Raw genomic sequence first — 13,327 nt, 5'->3', positions numbered from 1 at the left:
GACCTCAGTGGGAGTCATGGCTCAGAGACCTCCCCAACTTGTCCGAGACACATGTACAAAGATGCTATGTACCTTCAGATTTCGGCGACGTCAAAGGCTACGAACTTCACCACTTTGCAGATGCAAGCGTCACAGGATACGGCGAATGTTCCTACCTTCGAGCAATCAGCGAGTCTGATGAAATCCATTGCTGTCTAGTAATGGGAAAGGCAAGAGTTACTCCAACGAAAGTTACAACAATACCAAGACTCGAACTCGCTGCAGCAGTTGTTGCTGTTCGAACCAGCGACATGCTCCGGAATGAGCTCGAAATCCAAGATCTAAAAGAGTCCTTCTGGACAGATTCTCAAGTTGTTCTTGGTTACATAAACAACGATGCTAGAAGATTTCAAACCTTCGTAGCCAACCGCATCGAAAGAATTAAGTCAAGTACAAAACCTGCACAGTGGTTCTATGTTGCTTCTGAGGACAACCCCGCGGATCACGCCTCTCGAGGTTTGACTGCAGATCAACTTAAGTCCTCAAACTGGTTCACCGGACCAAAGTTTCTTTGGCAAAAGGGTTCACTCCTCAGAGAATGCAAGAAGGTCAACTTCTTCTGAGAGGTCAACGAAGATGACCCGGAACTTCGCAAGGCTCTCGTGTGTAACACTGAGACAAAAGAAGAGAGATCTTTACTAGACAACCTGAAGAAGTTCTCTGACTGAACAAGAGCTGTAAAGGCAGTGGCAAGGTTAAAACGAATGGCCAACGAACATAAAGGTCTAAAAGAACGCACCAACGAAAATACAAGTATCAAAGAAAGAAAAGAAGCTGACCTTGCTATCATTAAGCTTGCTCAAGAAGAGGTCTTCCTGGCTGAGATAAAATGACTCAAGCAAAAGCAGGAACTTGTCAAGACCAAAGAAAATAAGCTACAAAGGCTAAGCCCCTTCCTGGACGAAAACAGGATCTTCAGGTTGGGAGGGCGTCTAGGTCAAGCAGAGCTACACCCACACATAAAACACCCGGCGATACTTCCACAGAAAGGCCACATCTCATCCCTACTCATCAAACACCACCACGAAAAAATCCAACACCAAGGGCGTGGAATGACCACAAACGCACTCAGAGCTAATGGATGCTGGATTATGGGATGCAGCAGCGTTGTCTCGTCGCACCTCTACAGATGTGTCAAGTGCCAAATGTATAGACGACCCCACGAAGAACAGAGAATGGGCGACCTACCTCAAGATCAGATGGAAGCAACTCCACCTTTCACCTACACCGGGATAGATTGCTTCGGCCCAATCTGCGCTAAAGAAGGAAGAAAAGATCTAAAAAGATATGGACTTATACTCACCTGTCTATGCTCAAGATCCATTCACATAGAAGTGATTGACGATATGACTACAGATTCATTCATCAATGCACTCAGATCATTCATTGCGATCAGAGGAAACGTTCGCCAACTCAGATGCGATCAAGGAACCAATTTTGTTGGCGCGAGAAGAGAATTTACAGAACTTATGAAGGGAATGAATGAAGAAAGACTGAAGGCTCTGGGATGTGAGTTTCTCATGAATCCTCCAGCGGCAAGCCACATGGGCGGTGTATGGGAGAGACAAATAAGAACGATAAGAAGCATATTGACTACCATTCTGGACCAGTCCTCACAAAGGCTTGACAGCACCTCTCTCCGGACGTACCTGTACGAGGTCATGTCCATAATCAATAGCAGGCCGCTCTCCGCTGAGTTTCTGAACGACCCATCCGGACCTGACCCTTTAACCCTGAATCACATTCTAACGATGAAATCTACAATCATTCTGCCCCCACCTGGACAATTCATCAAACAAGATTTGTACCTACAAAAGAGGTGGCGCCGAGTTCAGTATTTGGCCAACGAGTTTTGGACAAGATGGAGAAAGGAATATCTTCTCAACCTACAACAGAGACAGAAGTGGTGTAAAACCAGAAGGAACTCTAAAGTCAACGACATCGTCCTTCTCCAAGATGAATTGACACCACCAACGAATGGCGACTAGCAAGAGTCACTGAAGTCTACCCAGGACAAGATGGTAGAGTCAGAAAGTTGAAGCTGCTAGTAAGCCACACCACATACGATAGCAAAGGGAAAGCCACAACCAGTACAGTGTATTTAGAGAGACCAATACACAAGATCATTACATTGATAGAAGCAGATTAGAGCACTATGAGTTATTCAACATTAAGCTGTTTTGGCACCTACCCATTTTCTGCTTGCCTTTACTCTGAAATAGGAGTTTTTGTTTAGTGTTACACTGGAAAGAGATACTTAACTGGTTGAATCCAATTGATCTTAGAGACATATCCTTTGAAGTTGTGAGGTTTTGTCCGCTGCTCACCTACTCGCTCTGTTCCTTTAAGCCTGTTGCTCACCTACTCGCTCTGTTCCTTTAAGCCTACTGTTAATCATTGCATTCTCCTCACCTCACTAGCCCCCTCCCTCGCGTTCGTTTGCTCTTCTGCAACCACACCCTTTGACTACCTGTCATTATGTGTTTGATTGGTCTGGTGCCGAACACACACTTTTAGTTTCAAGTATCAATTACCTCCCGCACCTGATGTGTATTCTAATTAGCACCCCTGTTGGGCTTTAAGTACCTGGCTCTTCCCCTCTGTTCCTCGTCGGGTCGTGCCGTAACATGCCGTTTCATTCGGTATCATATTCTCTATCACCAGGACTCCTTCGGGAGGTCCTCTGTCTGTTTATGCTGTTTTCATCTCCGGCGTGACATGCGCTCCAGCCTTCGCCTCCTGTCGCCGTTGCCTGAGGTAGACACTGGACTGCGCTCTCTAGACTTCCACGGGAGGCTTCCCAGTGTTCCACTTCAGACCCCCGCGCAGCAGACGTCCTGACGCTCATCCAGACCTCCGCGCAGCTTCCAACCAGGCGCGCATCCAGACCTCCACGCAGCAGATGCGCTCGTCACTCCAGGCGCGCATCCAGACCTCGACGCAGCTGATGCGCTCTTCACTCCAGGCGCGCATCCAGACCTCCTCGGAGCAGACGCGCACCATCCAGACCTCCGAGCCTGGCACGCTCTTCCGCGCAGACGCACTCCAGATGCGTCCTCTGTACCGGCGCGCACTCCAAGCAGTCGCGCACCACTCTGACCTCCGCTTGGACAACCGCTTGGACAACGCTCTTTACGCACAACGCCTGGGTGAGTTTTTTATGACTGTCTTTGATCCAATTCCGTTTTTCGTGTGTTTATAAAACACTGAAGATTTCCAGCTTTTTATTAGACAGTCACTCACCCAGCGTTTTAGCCTTTTTTGGATTGTTTTCATTGGGATAATATTTTGGCCTTTACATCGCCTCACTGTGTGTTTTCACACCGAAGATATTTATCACGTGGTTTTGTGTTTGGGACGTTGACTCACTGTGTGTTTACACACCGAAGATATTCATCACGTGGATTTGTGTTTGGGACGTTTACTCACAGTGTGTATATACACCGAAGATTCTCTCACTTGGATAACTCTGTTTTTGGTTACAAGTCACCTCTCCTGTCACCTGCTCTGTTCCAACTGCACTGAGTTAACCCACTCCCTCTCTCCCTCTCGGTTCCGTTTACCCACCTCGGAGATCTGCCGAGAGAAGTCTGCAGAGTGGCTCTGATGTTCCCACCTGCTTCCCCAGACTACCATCCCGGGAGAGGCTGCAGAGCAGCAACTTCATGAATGCTTTTTCCTAGGCCTTACCCTGTTTTCTCTGTCCCAGTATGCAGCTCCAGCCCTCGCCCTGTTCCAGGGCCTTACCCTGTTTTCCCTAGTCCTCCTAGTCCTCCCTATCTAGTCCTCCCAGTCCTCCCACTCCCCAGCCCGCCTCCGCGGGTCTCTGTCCCTGTTTTCCCCACTCTAGTCCTCCCAGTTCCTCCCTGTCCCCAGCCCGCCTCCGCGGGCCTCTGTCCCTGTCTCCCCTCTCTAGTTCCTCCTAGTCCTCCCTGTCCAGTCCTCCTAGTCCTCCCTGTTCCTGCCTTCCCTTGCCCCGGCCCTGTTTCCTTTAGCCTTCCCGTTGCCTTCCCCTTAGCCAGCTCGCCTCTTAAAGGCACTGGGCCTTTTCCCTTTTCTTGTTTATCCAGTATTGGTGTTCTCCCTTAAAGGGACAGTGCCGATTTTCTGAGTGTTTTCAATAAATGCCCGTTCTTGGCTTACTCTCATACCTGTCTTGTGTTGTGCGATTGGGGTTGGTTACAAACCATAACAGTACGACCCGACCCAATCGACGACCCCAGCCAGCACAGACGGTGTATGTTGAGTTTGCCTTTTTTTTCTTGTTCCCTCTAGTTCCCCTCTAGCTCCCCTGTTAGCCCTGTTAGCTTCCCTGTTAGCCCTGTTTAGCTCCCCTGTTAGCCTGTTGACTCCCCTGTTTGCTTCCCTGTTAGCCTCGTTAGCTCCCCTGCAGCTTGTTAGGCCTCTACTACCAGCATGGCCCCTGTCTGCTAGCTTTGCCCCGGCTGCTAGCACAGCCTCTATGTTAATGCAGCCCTTGCTGCTGGCATGGGCCCTGTAGCTAGCCATGCCCTGGCAGCTAACCCAGTCCCTCTGCATGGCCCCAGTCAGCTAGCTTAGCCCCGGCTGTTAGCACAGCCTCTATGTTAATGCAGTCCTTGCAGCTGGCATAGGCCCTGTAGCTAGCCATGCCCAGGCAGCTAACCCGGTCCCTCTGCATGGCCTCCACTTTTTGTGTAGCCTTCCCACTGATAGGACTGCCCTTGCAGCTAGCAAGGTCAGTTCTCCCACTGCTAGGACTGCCCCTTCAGCTAGCATGGTCAGTTTTTTCCCACTGCTAGGACTGCCTTTTCAGCTAGCAAGGTCAGTTTTTCCCACTGCTAGGACTGCCCTTTCAGCTAGCAGGGTCAGTTGTTCTCCCACTGCTAGGACTGCCCTTTCAGCTAGCAGTGTCAGTTTTTCTCCCACTGCTAGGACTGCCCCTTCAGCTAGCAAGGTCAGTTCCCCACAGCTAGGACTGTCCTTCCAGCTAGCTTGTTCTCTCATGCTGGTCCAGCCCTGTCTGCCAGCCTAGCTCCGGCAGCTAGCGCAGCCTCTATGTTAATGTAGCAGTACAGCTAGCATAGGCCCTGTAGCTATTCAGTGCCCTGGCAGCTACCTTTTCCCTCTGCTAGCCTAGCTCCGGCAGCTAGCGCAGCCTCTATGTTGATGTAGCAGTACAGCTAGCATAGGCCCTGTAGCTATCAGTGCCCTGGCAGCTACCATTTCCCTCTGCTAGCCCTTTTCCCGGTGCTCCTCTTGGTTACCCCTCGGCTCCTCTGGTTACCCCTCAGCTACCATGGTTACCCCTCTGCTCCTCTAGTTACCCCTCAGCTCCTCTGGTTACCCCTCAGCTCCTCCAGTTGCCCCTCTGCTACCCTAGTTACCCCTCGCTACCCTGTTCTTTTGCTAGCCCCACTTTTGTTGTGGCTTCCCCTGCTGGCTTGGCCCAGTACCTTTTGTTTTTTGCCTTGTTTTGTCCCCTGCCACTCTGTCTGTATTTTTGGGTCGCCGGGTGGCTCCCGTTGAGGGGGGGGTACTGTGAGGTTTTGTCCGCTGCTCACCTACTCGCTCTGTTCCTTTAAGCCTGTTGCTCACCTACTCGCTCTGTTCCTTTAAGCCTACTGTTAATCATTGCATTCTCCTCACCTCACTAGCCCCCTCCCTCGCGTTCGTTTGCTCTTCTGCAACCACACCCTTTGACTACCTGTCATTATGTGTTTGATTGGTCTGGTGCCGAACACACACTTTTAGTTTCAAGTATCAATTACCTCCCGCACCTGATGTGTATTCTAATTAGCACCCCTGTTGGGCTTTAAGTACCTGGCTCTTCCCCTCTGTTCCTCGTCGGGTCGTGCCGTAACATGCCGTTTCATTCGGTATCATATTCTCTATCACCAGGACTCCTTCGGGAGGTCCTCTGTCTGTTTATGCTGTTTTCATCTCCAGCGTGACATGCGCTCCAGCCTTCGCCTCCTGTCGCCGTTGCCTGAGGTAGACACTGGACTGCGCTCTCTAGACTTCCACGGGAGGCTTCCCAGTGTTCCACTTCAGACCCCCGCGCAGCAGACGTCCTGACGCTCATCCAGACCTCCGCGCAGCTTCCAACCAGGCGCGCATCCAGACCTCCACGCAGCAGATGCGCTCGTCACTCCAGGCGCGCATCCAGACCTCGACGCAGCTGATGCGCTCTTCACTCCAGGCGCGCATCCAGACCTCCTCGGAGCAGACGCGCACCATCCAGACCTCCGAGCCTGGCACGCTCTTCCGCGCAGACGCACTCCAGATGCGTCCTCTGTACCGGCGCGCACTCCAAGCAGTCGCGCACCACTCTGACCTCCGCTTGGACAACCGGTTCCCCGGTGGCGACGCTCTCGCCCCGTTCTGTTCCAACGCTCTTTACGCACAACGCCTGGGTGAGTTTTTTATGACTGTCTTTGATCCAATTCCGTTTTTCGTGTGTTTATAAAACACTGAAGATTTCCAGCTTTTTATTAGACAGTCACTCACCCAGCGTTTTAGCCTTTTTTGGATTGTTTTCATTGGGATAATATTTTGGCCTTTACATCGCCTCACTGTGTGTTTTCACACCGAAGATATTTATCACGTGGTTTTGTGTTTGGGACGTTGACTCACTGTGTGTTTACACACCGAAGATATTCATCACGTGGATTTGTGTTTGGGACGTTTACTCACAGTGTGTATATACACAGAAGATTCTCTCACTTGGATAACTCTGTTTTTGGTTACAAGTCACCTCTCCTGTCACCTGCTCTGTTCCAACTGCACTGAGTTAACCCACTCCCTCTCTCCCTCTCGGTTCCGTTTACCCACCTCGGAGATCTGCCGAGAGAAGTCTGCAGAGCGGCTCTGATGTTCCCACCTGCTTCCCCAGACTACCATCCCGGGAGAGGCTGCAGAGCAGCAACTTCATGAATGCTTTTTCCTAGGCCTTACCCTGTTTTCTCTGTCCCAGTATGCAGCTCCAGCCCTCGCCCTGTTCCAGGGCCTTACCCTGTTTTCCCTAGTCCTCCTAGTCCTCCCTATCTAGTCCTCCCAGTCCTCCCACTCCCCAGCCCGCCTCCGCGGGTCTCTGTCCCTGTTTTCCCCACTCTAGTCCTCCCAGTTCCTCCCTGTCCCCAGCCCGCCTCCGCGGGCCTCTGTCCCTGTCTCCCCTCTCTAGTTCCTCCTAGTCCTCCCTGTCCAGTCCTCCTAGTCCTCCCTGTTCCTGCCTTCCCTTGCCCCGGCCCTGTTTCCTTTAGCCTTCCCGTTGCCTTCCCCTTAGCCAGCTCGCCTCTTAAAGGCACTGGGCCTTTTCCCTTTTCTTGTTTATCCAGTATTGGTGTTCTCCCTTAAAGGGACAGTGCCGATTTTCTGAGTGTTTTCAATAAATGCCCGTTCTTGGCTTACTCTCATACCTGTCTTGTGTTGTGCGATTGGGGTCGGTTACAAACCATAACAGAAGTATCCACAATAAGAAATTCCACATTCTATAAGTATGTGCAATAATACATTCCACATTTATTAGTATGTGTAATTGGTGGGAGTGTAACTGCAGCTATGGTTAACAGTTGGTTAATATAGTTATTTACGTTTACAATTTATATGCTTATTTTTGTATATTAGTAATAATACACTTGTTACGACCCTGGCTCATGGGTACGCAACCTATGTGTAATCACCACCAAAACCCTGTGCTCTAACTCAAAAATGCTACTAAAACAAGGAACTACTAATATAACTATAAACGAATGTACTGGTAACCCAACGGACAAGGACTGTAAGAACCTGACAGCTCTTTCACTAGGCACAGACAGTGCATGTGTGTTTCTGGGTCTGCCTTTGAAGCTCCCCAGCAGGTAACCAATCAGCACTAATTGGCTAATTGGCAGCCCTCACCTGCCTGCCCTGGTGACACAGGAGTGACCAGGCCTCTAGTACATAACACCTCCCCCACCAAACTGGTTGCCCAAGAGGCAACCACTACACAACAACCCATAAACAAAACAAAAACCAACTGTGACCCCTTAGTTGTCAGGGCCACTACCACAACAGCGATAACGGGTACCACAAACACCGGCACTATGATCGTAAGAGGGCGTCTGCTAGCACGTTGTCCCTCCCACGAATGTGGCGAATATCCAAGTTATACGCCTGGAGGAACAAACTCCATCGCATCAAACGATGGTTCGAATTCACCATGCTGCGAAGAAAAACCAAAGGGTTATGGTCTGTATACACAACAAGGGGCAAACTGGAGGATCCAACGTAAACATAAAAATGGTTCAAGGCAAGAACCGGGTCGGCCCCTGTCGAACACGACCACCGATACCGATCTGTCAAAATTATACTGCAAAATCAACCTGAGAACTGCGCTTAACAGAACAGACCACAGCACAACAAAACCATAAATCACTGATACCACCACCGCACCCATATCCATCCCACCTGGCACTGGCAGTTCAGGATACTGCACACCGTGAACATCCAGAGTAGGCTGTACCGCCTCAGGTACAGCCCCAGTGTACCGGGAACCTGGCAGTACGACAGCCAGCATAACGTCTGGAACACCATCTAAAATGGCGTCACCCAAAATAACTTTGTCCTGATCAAAATCAAAATGGCTGCCACTCAACAGACCAGGTCGCGAAGGCGGCTCCTGCTCCACAGGACACAGGTAACTAGGGTGACCATCACACCTAGTGCATGGCAGAGAATCAGTGTGGACATGTGGATCAATGTCAGAATCATCAACTGACATACTGGGACCATCCCTGCCCACAAGTGAAACATTAGGGACAATAGAGCTATTGTGGGAAGGCTGGCAGCCTAAATCAAGCTTAGTAGCCCCTCCAACTAGAACGGTGTCACATGAAAAAACAGCACCTCTCATAGCATCCTTCCCACACTCCTCCTCCAATTCGTTCGTGGCCTCAGCCACCGTACAGGCTGGGAAGACCTTGAGACATTGCGCTGCCATATCATCTCCTGTCACATGCTTCTCCGGCACGCCTGTCAACTCTGGTTTCACCACCGGGCCTAACACAAAACCACAATCAAGAGAATAATTATGCAGAGGTACATCCACAGTGTGCTTTCCAAAATTCTCAACAGGTGCACCTTTTAATTCAACAAATAATGTGTCACTAAGTGTAATGTCCCAAGTCGAAGTATCAACAACATCACTTTTGTCCTTTGACATTTCTCGTGCCACAGCACACACCGGAAACACTCCTGGATGTTTCTGTGCCAGCTCATTAGAGACCTCAGAAACCACAGGAATGGGAGTTACAACCGGAGTAGCCAACACTTTGTCACCAGCCAAATCATTCCCTAGAATGAAGGACACCCCCTTTATGGGAATGTGAGAACATACCCCCACAACAACAACATTGCCTGATACTAAGGGAGAATTGAGCGTGACCTCATGCAAAGGTGCATCCACAAATCCACCCCCAAAGCCCTGAACAACGACATCGGAATGCAAAGAAGAGTTTGATGAAAATGGCAAAACCCCCTCCAGAATGAGGGACTGAAAAGCACCGGTATCTCTCCAAATTGTTATAGCCTGTTTGGACTCTAGTGCATTAGTCAGGGAAACAAATCCATTCATCCTAAACCTTGAGGAACCCTTGAGCTCTTTGGCCACATGTCCACACGTTTGATACCTTCCACATCCCCATCTAACGTTGGCATAGGCGTCCTGCATATGGTTTCTACCAGAGCCACGGTTCTGACATTTTTCTGCTCAAGCACCGGGCATCCAGCAACGATATGACCAGGTTCCTTACAGTAAAAACAGATAATCCCTTCTGGGAATGCACCAGCAGAACCACCCCGCCTAGGAGGTGAAGTTAATTGACCAGCAGACACAGGTTTTGGGAAACGGCCCCCCTGAACAGGACGCCTATCCCCGGACTCAACACGGTAGTCCTCCAAAAACACGGACTTGTGTGTCAACACAAACTCATCGGCGAAGACAGCGGCGTCGCCTATCTTCGATACCCCACGCTCATTTAGATGTGTGGAAACGGTATCAGGAACACATCTTTTAAATTCCTCTAGGAGAATCAACTGCCTAAGCTGCTCTCTTGACTCTGCCTTCTGAGAAGTGCACCACCTGTCAAAGAGGTTCTCCTTCTCCCTTCCAAACTCAACATAAGACTGCCCCTCGGACCTACGATAACCTCTAAAACGCTGACGATAGGCCTCAGGGACCAACTCATAAGCCCTCAAAATGGAAGCTTTAACCAGCTCATAATCAGCGCTTTGTTCAAGGGACAGAGCAGTGTAGGCTTCTTGTGCCCTACCAACCAAAACACATTGTAGCAGCAGTGTCCAGGCGGTATCAGGCCACTTCAATGTGGTTGCCACCCGTTCAAAAAGGGGAAAATATCTTTCCACGTCTTTCTCAAAAAATGGTGGCACCATCCTAATATTCCTGCCTACATCAAACCCGGAATGTGACTCTGGCTGCAGAGCACCCGCCTGTAAGGCAGCATGCTTAAACTCAAGCTCCTTCTGCGCACGCTCGTGCACCAGCAACATTTGTCTCTCCTCCAGCAACATTTGTCTCTCCTTAAGCTCCCGCTCCTCTTTCCTCTCTTTAAGCTCACGCTCCTCTCTCCTCTCTCTCTCCTTAAGCTCACGCTCCTCTCTCCTCTCCTCACGCTCTCGCTCTAGCTGCCTTTCCCTAAACTCCAACTCCCTAATCCTCCACTCACCCTCTACACCAGGTAATAGCGGAGACGCACCAGACGATGGAGGCTCCTCCACCCTCTCCTCAAGCACCTGTTCCCTAATGAGCAAAACCCGCAAAGCACCTAAGGCAGATGGTTTCAAACGTTTCTCACTGGGAGTAAGCTCGACCTTGTAGTGCACAGCAAGCTCGAGCAGTTGTTCTTTGGAAATTTTTTCTAATAAGTCATGAGACGGGCGATCAACAAAGTCCCTGATGGAAGCCATTGTCACTGAACTAGACACCCCAAGCTACACACCCAACCTCACAGACACGAAGAACCACTAACGAACCACGAAGACTCCCCCAACGAACCACTGAAGAACAACGAAGAACCACTGAAGAACCATGAATAATGCTAATTGCCAACAATAACAACCAGAAGGGAACGCGGTGGAAATGTGAGCTCTACGGAGCGCACCTTTCCAGGTTGCACAAACAAACAAACAAAAATAATAAAAAAAACACACCCACCCTAAATAGACGTGTCATACACGCAGGGTGTTAGGTGCTACCAGGTATGCTCACCAAACACTTAAACAAACAAAATAAATCCAACAAAATATTCCAAACAGGTGCGCCTTCTAACCTGATGTGACCACATATGCTTCTACGTCTAAACTGCAGAAAACCCCGGCCTACCACATGTCTACCCTAAGAAACACTAAATCAAGCCCTACCACACTACCTGTTTCCTGGCCGCCCTAACCTACCTACCCTTAAACTAATGCCCTGTAGACCTAACTTTCTTCAACCACACCTGCTACCAGTCAAAGATCATATACAATCATTTCATTGACCGCCCCAGGAGTACGCGGTGCACCGGACGCTAACCAACAACCAGAAAATAATATCCCTATCTACATGTGGTGCCTACTAAACTATATATTTTAACAGCATAAGTAGTCACATCAAATTACAAACAAATACGGCATACTCACCTGTTTGATGAAAATGGCTCAGCCCCCACGTTACACCATGTGTAACGAACACCACCCAAACCATAATATGATGACACCCCGTGCAACACAAAAAAAAATCACCAAACAAAGTTCTAGGGGTAAAAGATCCCGGACGAGCGCCCAATTGTTACGACCCTGGCTCATGGGTACGCAACCTATGTGTAATCACCACCAAAACCCTGTGCTCTAACTCAAAAATGCTACTAAAACAAGGAACTACTAATATAACTATAAACTAATGTACTGGTAACCCAACGGACAAGGACTGTAAGAACCTGACAGCTCTTTCACTAGGCACAGACAGTGCATGTGTGTTTCTGGGTCTGCCTTTGAAGCTCCCCAGCAGGTAACCAATCAGCACTAATTGGCTAATTGGCAGCCCTCACCTGCCTGCCCTGGTGACACAGGAGTGACCAGGCCTCTAGTACATAACAACACTCAATTGCATTTCACTGTATTTCTTATTTGTTTATATAAGATATATATTAGTGGCGCACTATTTTTCTATTTGTTTGCGCAATTACTTCATCTCACGAGACTTGGCACACCTGGTTTCCGGTGACGTGTTTCCGCCCTCTCTCTTGAGTTGCAACCATGAACTTGGATGGATTATTGACTTACCTGTCGATCCTAATAAGCAAAGGACAATCCATCAAGACAACTTAACAAGACAATCTTCCAAGATACGGATCGAAGACATACTACCATAACGCATCGATATATATACTCTTATACTGGCACGCAGCCAATAAGATTGTACGGTTTGGATGAAGGTTTGGATGGAGAATGAACAAGCTTCATTAAAATCAATTCAAGAAATCGACTTGTGTTTTGCGTCGTGCCCGGAGGATGTCACAGATATACCTCTGCAAACATAGTGACGCACAGTGAAAATAGGCTATGGAAAGCTGGCGCATTAGCTACTGGGATGAGGGTAATGGCTGGCGCTGAAAGTGTTAAGAGGAAAAGAGGCTAGATATGTGAAAAAAAACACATATCTTTTTTTCTCACAAATTCAAATCAAACATCTCAAGTTGACCCCAGCAATGACAGCAAATTATAATAAATAGGAAACACTGGGGCTCCCCTACATCAAGAAACTCCTGAAAACTTACAGGATTTACAGAATCTGCATTATAACATCTCCCAAATGCACATACATTTTCCTTACATTTCTACTTACAATATTGAAATTTAAATCGAACTATTTAAGATAAAGTTAAAGTTAAATAAAGTTTGAAAATGCAACTACATTTTTGTCAGTAAGCTACTTATGTATATATTTTTATTATAAAGAAACGCCCACTTGTGGTCATAAGCAGTAGCCTATCGGTTGAATCTTTTAAGCTGATGATTTGTTACATCCCTACAGCTACAGGATATATATATATATACAGTATACAGTGTGTTAAGTGAATACAACATTTAAATTAAATTAAATTATATATATATATTCTTTACATTTTTTGTGGGGCGGGGGGGGGGGGGGGGTTAGGGGCCCCTCTGGTGGTTTCGGGGGCCCTATGCAACCGCATAGTCCGCATATGGCAAGAAACGGGCCTGCACACACAAAACAGGTCAACATACTTCAGGAGACATGAAGATAGAC

This window comes from Notolepis coatsorum (genome assembly GCF_963971535.1).
Source record: "Notolepis coatsorum genome assembly, chromosome: 9".
NCBI lineage: Eukaryota > Metazoa > Chordata > Actinopteri > Aulopiformes > Paralepididae > Notolepis > Notolepis coatsorum.
This window is presented reverse-complemented; position numbering follows the sequence as displayed.